The sequence below is a fragment of the Triticum dicoccoides genome, chromosome 7A (genome assembly GCF_002162155.2).
Source record: "Triticum dicoccoides isolate Atlit2015 ecotype Zavitan chromosome 7A, WEW_v2.0, whole genome shotgun sequence".
NCBI lineage: Eukaryota > Viridiplantae > Streptophyta > Magnoliopsida > Poales > Poaceae > Triticum > Triticum dicoccoides.
In genome coordinates, this window is record NC_041392.1 from 559,883,340 (window position 1) to 559,892,714 (window position 9,375).

Consider the following 9,375-nt stretch of genomic DNA (forward strand, 5'->3'; position numbering starts at 1 on the left):
CTCCTTTCTAAAAACTGATTCTAAAATTGCATTATAGTTTTTTATTCGAAAAGCCCCACCAAAATTGAGGTGACGCAACACCTATGGATGACCATGGACGAAATTATAAAATGACATTTTGTCTATTTTGTCCATGTTCCTCATGTGAGGCTTCTGAGGCCATTAGTTCAAGCTGAGTATTCACTTCTTGTACACCTGCTGCCATCTCCATGATTGATCTCCATGACACGTGGACGATGGAGAAGAAGAAGAGGATAGGTATGTGCTATCCTTTGACAGGGGTGGCCAACATATGAAGGTTGGGATTGTCTTTGATAATGTAGAGGAGTGCAAATATGCACATGCAACTTATGTTTATACAAGGTTTTTTTGAGCGTATCACCGAAAAGAGTGACCAAAATATGCTTAGAGTGAATTGTAGGCAAACCAAATACTATAATTGGCGATTGCATGCATCCGCAATAAATTTGGTTATCCATTTTAGGTACTCCCTCCTTCCATGAATATAGGGTCTAATGCGTTTTCCGAGACTAATTTTGACCACATATTAGAGCAATAATATATGATATGCAAATTACACAAAGCACACCACCAAAATTGTATGTGGAGGGAGCTTCTAACGATATAATTTTCAGATTATACGTCTTATATATTATTAATCTTATCAATAGTCAAAGGCAGCCTTAAAAATGTATTAGGCCCTATATATATGGATGGAGGGAGTATTCCTCTACATAAAATGGGTATTTCATATCCTATCATTGTTATTCTCCCTAAATACCCCTAATAAATTTTTAGTCCATTCCAGGTGAAGATTAACATTGAGATACACATGTTCCCTACTATGCTGCTAAGTGAGAGACTTGGACCAACTGCACAGGCGTGGATTATTAATGAGGAAGGGTTGAAAAATCGAACGCAATAACAGAACAAAGACTATGCCACTTTCATCGTTTTATCCTTCTGCAGTATCCGAGAACACAAGGATTAGGAGGAAGCTAGTAATGTAGCAATTCAATATTATTTGAACAATGTGATGGACATGTTGTGTTGTGTTTCCTTTCGATGAACAATGTAGTTCAACGGCTGAATGATCGTGCTCTGTATTTATCTATAATTATATGAATATTCTTAGAAAAATGATGTTTGGTCAAATTTTGGTCTATATGAACAAAATCTGTCCAAAGTTCATAACTACTGGGCCAACTAAGCAGAAACTTTCCCAGTTTCTCCAATGCGTGTATGAAGAACTGCTAAGGTTTTTTAAAAAGAATTTTTGGACAAAATTTGATGTTTCATTCAGCTTTTTAGAGAATAGTGCCATATGTATTTCTAAAGGGACCGTTTCTAAGCTAGTGGTTTTTCCTACTTTCAAAGAAACGCATGAAATTTTTGTGAAAAACTCATAAACCAATATTAAGATAACCATGCCAAGTTTGAATTTTTTGACAACTTTCATTTTTTATTATTTTTCTTCTTCTCAAAGTTTTGAGAAAAATGCTTGGTGAATAATCGTATCTTCTCTTATGTGTATTATATTTCCCCCCAAATTTTTATGACAAGATATTGTACCTATATTTAGGATTCCTTGCCAATTTTTAGTATCCTTATACAAAATTTAAACATTCTTTCATTTTTTAGTCTTATAAATAGTTGGAGAAAATGCCAAATATAGAAAATTATTACATAACAAATGGCAGTTTTAATTCACTTTTGTCATTACAAACTGTTAAAGCAAGGTGTGCACAAAATTTTAGCGAAAATGAGCTCAAATGGTCACTTCAAAAGGGCTGTGTGAATATTTCATGTGATAACTTGGTGAATGATTATTATCCATCTTATGTGTAATCCTCTCAAATTTTTATCATAAGATATCGTACCAATATTAAGACTTCCTTCCAATATTTTGTATTTATGATAACATTTAGATACTTCTTAGCTTTCTAGCCTTATATAGCTAGAGACAATGTGAATGAAATATTGCGTAATAAATGGTGATTTCAATTCACATTTGTCTCTACTCTTATAAAAGACCGAGTTGGTGATGATGGTGTGCCTGTCATCGTGTAATATAGACCGTTTGTTCTATATTTGATGGATAAAAAGTAAACTATGGTAATTTTGTAAAAGGATACTCGCACCTCTCTCCACACTTGCAGATAAGGACTTCCTCCATGCATTCTTTTCTCTCACAAGATAATCTACTCATACAAATGCATCTTGATATTCCGCGCAACGCACGGGCATCTTGCTAGTCATTATAAACGTTGAAGCAATATGTATATAAATAAAAAATTGAAATGGAAAAGAGTTCAAATAGTAATTGAAAATTGTATGGGGTGGCACAAAGATTTTTTAGAATGAAGGACGTGTACGTCCTGTTTCAGAAAATAATAAAACCTAATTTCGTTTAAAAAAAGCAAAAACACGCGGGCACGGCGAGGCTCCCGGCCGGAGAAACGCGCGGGAGTATGATTTTTCCTGGCCCGCGCGCGTCCCTCGCTCCCAACCGCAACGGCGACAAGTGTCCAGACAGCGACGGCTCGCCGGAGGACCGCCTCCCCCACCACAGGATCTCCCGACGCGACAGCTGCGCACGAGCAATGGCCCCCGAGCCCCCGATCCGCAGGGCAGGGCGAGGCCCCCATGCTGACGCCGAACGCGAGATTTCACCCGAGGAGGGGACCCGGCGCGTGACGCGGAGAAGGAAAGTACGGGGCGCACCGTCGGTTTCGATTTCCCCGCTGCGCTCAGTTCCCTACCTTTTTACTGTTTGCTGGTGACGCTGCGGTGGTCGGCCATGTTCGTGGGGAAATCTCTCGGAGTGGATAAGCACGAGGACGGACGCCTGGGGCTGGGGGGAGCAGTATTCAAATGGCAGATGCTCCGCGCACCCGCCCGCCGGCTCGTGGGAGCGACGAGCGCTTTCGGCCGATCTTCAAGTGGGATCCCGTGCCTGTGCCTAATAATGCTGCTGCTTTGATGGGCGAACAAACAGAGAAAAACCTTTGCAAGTTGCCATGCGGACGGGTGGTACTGTGCCTAGGAAATGCGCCGGGAAATGGTGCCGTGTGATGTTATGGTGGACTGTGCATGGGAGAATAGATGCATGTGAGGTTCGTTCGTGCATGTGTTTGTTGAATGAAAACCGATGAGAGGCGGTTAACGTGCGATCAACTTTAAAAATACGTTCGATGCAAAAGAAAATACTTAAAAGTACGTATGGACCATTTTATAAACTATCAAGATGTACATACTGCATCATTGCAAAATAATAAAGAATGCTACGAAAAAAAGCTACGTTGAATTGGATTTGATTTGACGAATTATCATAAACAGTCAAAATAAAATATCGAAGAAAGGCTTATCCCCCATCGCCACAGCATGTGATGGAGAGAGCGACCTACCCACCCTCACCGGTCCTCCGCTCCACTCCCCCCCCCCTCGCCGCCAGAGGGGGGGAGGGGTATCTTTGTCGCCGCGTGCGGGTGGTCTTCGTAGGGCGCGGCAATGCGGCCTCACAATCGGAGCATGTCACGACACGCGTGTCCGGTGGCGGCGCGATGGACTGCGCGTTGGTGGTGCACGACCGGCGTGGTCGCGGCGGGCGGCCGGTCCTAGGATGCGGTCGGCTGCTTCTGCCGTAGTGGTCGGCTGGTGAAGGTGGCGATGCAACAGTGGTGGAATCGGTCTTCCCCCCTACACTATTGGTGCAGGTACATGGCTTGACGACCGGGGAGGGGGGGGGGTGATCACCTAGTTGGGTGTCTCTTCTCGCAACACACGGGGGCTGGCTAGAGGTGGCAGGGGTTCTTCAGGAAGGAGACATGGGCCTTTCCGTCCTCGATGTCGACGTGGTCTGGTGGCGCAACTGGCGGTTGCAACATGGCTTAAGGCTGTTGGAGCTTCCTTGCAAAGATCTGGTCGGTGGGGCCCCAGTCACGCCGAGGTGCCCTCTGTCGTGGTTCTAAGTCTGACAGTAATGTAGGGGGGTAGGTATGGAGAGGCAAGATCTTAGCTATGGAGTAGTTGTAAGCACACGAGGTTTACGAGCTCAGGCCCTTCTCGGAGGAAGTAATAGCCCTACGTCTCGGAGCCCGGAGGCGGTCGACTGGATTATGTGTGTATGAATTACAGAGGTGCGAACCCTTTACACTGAGGAGGGGGGTCGCTTATATAGAGTTCGCCAGACCCCTCCGGCCCTCAGTTATGCAGGGTTTCAAATACATTAAGGTCGGGCGTTACTGGTAACGCCCCTAATAAAGTGCTATGATGACCATAAAAGCTACTTAATGACTGACCGTTAGCGTGCGGAGTGAGTTTAGATCTCATGGCCGTCGAGTGGTTGGATCTTGGTCGAGTGATTGCTTCTTGGTCGAGTGTCTTCGAGTCTGTCGAGTGGAACACCTCCAAGTTGATTGAAAGGTGATTTCTTCTAGAGATGTCCTTGGGTAGGGCAGTTAGGACATGTCCATGACCCTACCCTAGGTACATAGCTTCATCATTAGCCCCCGAATGGATCGAGGTTTGAGTGGAGAAGGAGTTGAGAACTTCTCCGACTCATTTTTCATGCCATGAGCATATCTTGTTTCGGATCAATGAACCTGAGTGATGACAGCAACTTCCTTTTCAGTCGCCTTGATCCATTCTTAGTTTTTTGTCGAGTGAGTTTCTTTACTTGAAAAGCTCCGAGTGACAGTGTGGAGGAGATCTTCCGTCTAACAAGTTGTTCTGCTGCCCGCAGATTTCGTGGAATTCGAATTTTGGGAAGCGCGCGAGGCGGGGGAGGCCGCAGTAATCGGATGGGATAGGGCGGAGCCGCCTCGATCTCCGCGCCACCTTTTTCGCCACGTATCGCGCGCGCGATTGTTACGGGATTTGACAGGATCGTCCGGGCCTACCAGTCAGCCACTCGGAAGCGACCTCATATAAGGCGTCGGACCGGGGTTTCTTGAACAGTGCGTTCTCATTTCCTCTTCTCCTCTTTAGGCTTCTTCGCCGCGCTCGCTCTCGCCTCAGCGCCACCGCTCCGTACGCGTCTCACCAGCGACGATGGGGAAGGAGAAGATGGCGGCTCTGGAGCGGGCGAAGAAGGCGACGGCAAAGGCGAAGGGGAAGGCGACCAGTCGGGGTGGATCTTCCTCACGAGCCGGCCTGCCAAAGGGCTGGATCCAGGGCGACTGGATCCGCTCAGCATTCCGCCAAGAAGACCTCGACGACCTAGCCGACGGAGGACTGATCCCCCATGGATCGGCGTGGCTTCCGGGGAAGGAATCCGAGCCGCAACCTCGGGAGGGTGAGCGCGTTCTCCTTGCCACCCACGTCGACCGTGGATTTTCCTTGCCTCCTCACCCTTTCTTTCGGGGATTTCTGAACTTCTTTGGGGCACAACTCCACCACTTCACTCCCAACACAATCGTGTATCTCGCTGCTTTCGTGTCTTTATGCGAGAATTTCTTGGGTTGTCGGCCTCACTGGGGTCTTTTCAAGCACATTTTCACCTGTCGTTCTCAGACGGTGAAAAAGGCCAATCCGAGTGATGAGAGAACACAAGTGATTCATATGTGTGGGGGTCTTGGTGTTCAGATGAGAGGGAAAAGTTCCTTTCCGACCATGATTCTTCCCGACTCGGTCCGCGGATGGCAGTCGACCTGGTTTTACTGCAAAGACCAGCCGACGCCAGGGCAGTCGACTGGCCTCCCTCCTTTTACCATGGACCGAGTGAGGAAACCCTCCTCTTTGAAGGTGATCCCGGAGGAGAAGGTACAAGTTAGGGTGCTGGTCGAATGAGTGGTCCAGCTTATCCGTGACGGGGTCACTGGTATGGATCTCTTGGAGGTTTTCCTTCCGCGGCGCATCCAACCTCTTCAAGATCGAGACCATCCGATGTGGATGTATTCGGGTCTTGACGACACCACTCGGATTCACCCGGAGGAGGTCGATGATGACACACTGGAGGGGTGGCTGTCGGGCATCACCAGAAACAAGGACAACCCCAGGGGAGCCAGGAGAGTTCCTCCATTCGACCAGTCCCACGAACCAGAAAAGGTCCGATTCTGAGCTTTTGATTATAATCTGAATTCACTCGCGCAGCTGTCTATACTGCGTCGACTGACTTTATTCTTCCTGCTTTCTTTCAGGCCCTTATCGAAATGTACTCAGTGCCCAATGGAGAGCAAGAGCAAGATCTGGAAGGAGAGGCGAGCGGCGGCGAGAGTGGCGAATGGCATTCTGACGGAGAAGAGGACGAAGAAAGCGACGACTCAAGTGACGAAGAAGAAGTCGAGTCGCCTCCTCGCAGGGAGAGGCGATCCAAGCTTGACCAAGAACGACCGAGCGCCCGTGAAAAGGCGATTGCTCAGACTGGTCAGTCTTCAAAGCATCCTCGGACATCTTCACCAACCCCAACTGAAAAAGTGTCAAAGCATCTCAAAGTTGCAGAGCAGAAGCCTCGGAAGGCGTTGCCGAAGATTAAGATTGACATCCTCGTCGCTTCTGCGTGAGTGTCTCCCTTTGTATTCACTCGACGCTCCGTGTTGTTTATTTTTTTCTTGATTTAACCAGACGAACTTTGGAACTGGCAGCGCTGGTACTTCCGAGACCTCAGCTTACAAAGATGAGGATGATGTAATGGAGGATGCAGTCACTTCCAATCTGGGTATGATTTCTGTCATTCTGTCTTTATTTAGTCGACTCAACTGCAATGTGTACCATTGGGTGATGTGATTTTGGCGATTGATCTTTGAACTGCTCCTAACATTATTGACCTCCCCGATGATGATGATGAAGAGCCTGATAGGCCTTTGACGAGGAAAAATAGGAAAGCTCCTGCAAGCAAGGTGCCACAGTCGACGCCAATGGCGGAACCAGTCGTTCAGGACGCTGGTGATGCCAATCGGGGTTCTGTTACCTTCGCCGTACCATTGTCGAGTGCCCTGCCTTCTTCGTCGACTGCTCAAGCTCCTGCCGACCCACCTTCAGTTTTTGCGATCCATCATGTCCCAGAGGACAAAGTGAATGCTGCCAAGGAAGCCATACGCCAGGCTGGCACTATGATGGAGAAGGTGAAGATGGTGCGGGACGCCAGTCAGGCCGCCTATGACGCCAGCTCGGCTCTCCAAAGCAATGTTCAGGTTAGCTAGTCACCGCTTGTTCTATTAGGATATGCTATCTGGAGACTCTCTTTCCAAAAATCTTTGCATCTGTACACCCACTGGGTGCGTCGATTGAATTTTTGGACTAGTGGGGGCACGCTGAGTGCACCCACTGGGTGTAGTCCCCGAGACTACAGTGGACTACTGGCAGTCGACTGTAGTCTTTGTATTTTGATTCTTTCGCTCGATCTGGTCTGGCCGTGTCAAGTGTAAACCGAACCGGTGGGGGCACGCAAAGTGCACCCACTGGGTGTAGTCCCCGAGACTATGGTGGACTGCGGGCAGTCGACCGTAGTCTTAGTATTGATTGTCTTTGTCGTTTTTTTCTGTAAAGTAACTTCCCCTCCCTGTTTGCAGAAATCTTGCAATCTTGGAGCTCGCTTTGCTGACTTGGAGAAACAGCAGATCCAGCTAAACCTTGACTTGGAATTGGCCAAGACAGAGCTGCAAAAGGCCAAGGACGACGCCAATGGTAAGACGAGCTTGTCGACTGGTTTGTCTTAGGCTTGAGTACCCTTCTGCTCTTTCTGAATCAAGCACCATTTCTTTGCAGAAAAACTGAACGAAGCTCTGGCGAAGAAGGATCAGGATTTGGCTGCTGCTCAAAAGAAAGCTGACGACAGAACCGCTCTGGCTGAACAAATAATGGCTTCAGTCGGCCAATTGGAAGAAGAGAACGCCAAGATGAAATCTGCCCTGAACGAAGCCAACAAGGAGTGCACACGCTTGAATAAAAACAATGTCAACCTTTACGAGAAGATGGAAGGCATCGCTCGCAGGAGGGACGATCTGGAGAGTTATCTGAGGAGCCTTGCCAAGAAGTTGTTCATCAAGCTTGAAGGTATACATTTTGTTCTGACTGATGTTTTTTTTGTCGACTCAGCATACGAAAATTGACTTATCCTTGGATCGTGAATGTAGAGTTTTGCCAGAACTTCGAGGAGGAGACTGGGCGGATTGAGCTAGGTTTGGACCCCATCAACTCTCCCGTGAAAGATGAAACTGCCATGAATCTGCTCCGACTGGAATCCCGCATCGGCGGTGTTGTGGACTACTTGGCTCGACTGAAGGTCGCCACGTCACGGATCTACACGGCACTTTGGCCAGGGGCCACGCTCCAGAATGATCTCGAGTCTCTGATGACTCGACTTAATGAGATCCTTGGTCGAGTGCAGGAGTGGAAGAAATCTTCTGCCCAGTGTGGTGCTGATGTGGCTCTGTCTTTGGTTCGTGTCCACTGCAAGGAGGTGCGACAAGATAAGCTGGCAGCAATCAAGGTCGCCAACACCCAGAGGCATGACTTCCGATCTTTTATGGAGACTTTTATTGCTGCAGCCACTCGGATCGCCGACGGTGTCGACCTGGACGAGTTCGTCGAGCCTGCCAGTCCTCCTCCTATGGAGTGAACAAACTTTTATGCCCCACCTTAAATTTGCCTCGGAATGTCGAGTGGTTTTTGTAACCGTTAAACTCTTTCGGGCTGAATGCCCGAGCACTTCGATCTGCGTCTGGAACCTTTATGATTTATCTAAACTTGGTTTATCGTTGAATATCTTCACGAATTCTCCGTCGAGTGGAACTCGTTCTTCACTCGAGACAACTTTTGTATTTGTGGCGCAGCTCCGAAGGAGAAGGTAGCAGTCGACCTGGACCTCGTCGTCCTTGCGGGTCGGGATGGAGTGCATGTTGTGTTTGTGGCGAAGCTCCGAAGGAGAAGGTGGCATTCGACCTACACCTCGTCGTCCTTGCGGATTGGGATGGAGCGCATGTTGTATTTGTGGCGAAGCTCCCAAGGAGAAGGTGGCAGTCGACCTGCACCTCGTCGTCCTTGTGGATTGGGATGGAGCGCACGTTGTATTTGTGGCGAAGCTCCCAAGGAGAAGGTGGCAGTCGACCTGCACCTCGTCGTTCTTGCGGATTGGGATGTGTTTCGTACTTAGGCGAGTACTGGACTGCAGCTAAGCCTCCGAGTGGGAGGGTCGCTCTCCACTCGGTAGGATTTTTCAAACTTAGGCGAGTACTGGACTGCAGCTAAGCCCCCGAGTGGGAGGGTCGCTCTCCACTCGGTAGGATTTTTCAAACTTACGCGAGTACTGGACTGCAGCTAAGCCCCCGAGTGGGAGGGTCGCTCTCCACTCGGTAGGATTTTTCAAACTTAGGCGAGTACTGGACTGCAGCTAAGCCCCCGAGTGGGAGGGTCGCTCTCCACTCGGTAGGATTT